Raw genomic sequence first — 1861 nt, 5'->3', positions numbered from 1 at the left:
GCTGAAACTCCAATACTTTGGCCAACCTCATGCAAAGAGTTGACTCATTGGAAAAGACTCTGATGCTGGGAGGGATTGGGGGCAAGAGGAGAAGGGGAAGACAGAGGATGAGATGGCTGGATGGCATTTACCGACTAAACGGACATGAGTTTGAGTGAACTCCGGGAGTTGGTGATGGACAGGGAGGCCTGGCGTGCTGCGATTCATGGGGTCGCAAAGAGTCGGACACAACTGAGCGACTGAACTGAACTGAACTGAAGATACTTATTAAGTTTCATTACTGTCTTAAGCATTGGAGATAAAAGGATGAGTAAGACACGGATCTTCCAGATAGAGCTCCCCATTTTTTAGATGAACTTAAGACAGGTAAACAAAATAGAATACAATGCACTCTGAAATACATGTAGAAGACTAGGAGCAGAATTAAAGGACAGCCCAGCTAAAACTGCCCAGGCATGTAGGAAGGCTCAAAGAGAACATGACATTTGAATGGATTTTTGAAGGATGAATAAGAGTGTGCTTGACAGAGAAAAAGAGAAAGACTCTTCAAGCAGAAGGAAAAGAAGCAAAGCATAGGAAGTAAGGACTAGAGGACTAGAATTAGAGATGGGAATTAAGGATCAGTCAAAAGCCCAGTTGTCTGAGTGGATTATTGGGACCACAGACTATTATCAAAGGCTTACTGCTGACTCCCCAAAGCATTGAGCTGTAAGTCTTTCTGCTTCAGATGAAGCTTGTCCTAGAGATCCAGACAGGAGTCAGCCTAGAGATGCAAGTCAATCGGTTCCAGCATTTGGAAAGGATTTGCAGAACTTGATGACCAGCTAGGAACTGATCTTAGCCAAACCCAGAGGAGAGACGGGCAAGATTATAAAGGATTTACCAGGTGAGAGAGCTGAATCTTCTAACTACAATTTCTTGGCAATCCTCTGATGTAATGTACGCAGAGAGAGAGAAACATCTGCTCCAGTCATCAAAAAGCAAAACTGATTTAGTTTCTAGAGAAAGAAAAATTTGGCCCCCAGGTCTCTTTGGTGTTCCTGTTGAGTTAGGCAGGCCTGGGTCCCCAAGATGCTTAGGAGAAGTTTCAGCTACCTGAGGAATAGTTATCGCACCTTGGTTACCACTGCCCTCTCTCTCTCTTTTTTTTTAAACTAAAAGGGTTATTGGATTATATTGACTCGACAGGGAACAAGGAATGTGTACTCGAGTTACTTGTATATCTGAGTGCCTTCCTGGTGTGCAGTAAACATCTGTTAAATTGGATTCCCCAGTAGATACATCCACACTATCTTCAACCCACCTGCAAAATCACAGAAAAAAGCATCAGCCTTCACAGGCCCGCCAAAACTAAGAAGCATCCCTGAAGTGCCTGTACTGTTTAAGGACATTCGGTTTTCAAGATTTTAGCTGCCTGTCAGCAACTTAACTTCTGTCCGCGTTGTCACCGCCGCCTCCCTGGTCCACATGTACTCTGCAAATGCGCCCTTCCCACCCAGCCAAGGAGACCCCGACTCGTGAAGCAAGGAGCCCTCCTGATGGCACCAGCACCGCCCCCCACCCCTTGCTGGGGAATGGAGGGGAAGGGAGAGGGTTCCTCTGTATTTTGAGGGCGGCCTTTTCGAAGAATCCAGAGGCGGCCCGAGGTCGAACGGAATCCCGGTGTGCGAGAAAACGCTCCCAGAGGCCACTGCCTGGGCGCCGGGGGCAGCGGAGCTGGCACCCGCGGCCCGGGCGGGGCGGGGTTGGAGATGGGGGGCGGGGGCGAAGAGCAGCGGGGCCCCCCTCCCGCCCCTCCAGCGCGCAAGCGCAGGCGCGCGAGGTGCGGAGGCGGCCGGGAGGGCGGCGGAGCCGGCGGGCG

Source organism: Capricornis sumatraensis, chromosome 7 (genome assembly GCF_032405125.1).
Source record: "Capricornis sumatraensis isolate serow.1 chromosome 7, serow.2, whole genome shotgun sequence".
Classification (NCBI taxonomy): domain Eukaryota; kingdom Metazoa; phylum Chordata; class Mammalia; order Artiodactyla; family Bovidae; genus Capricornis; species Capricornis sumatraensis.
Note: the sequence above shows the minus strand (reverse complement) of the source record.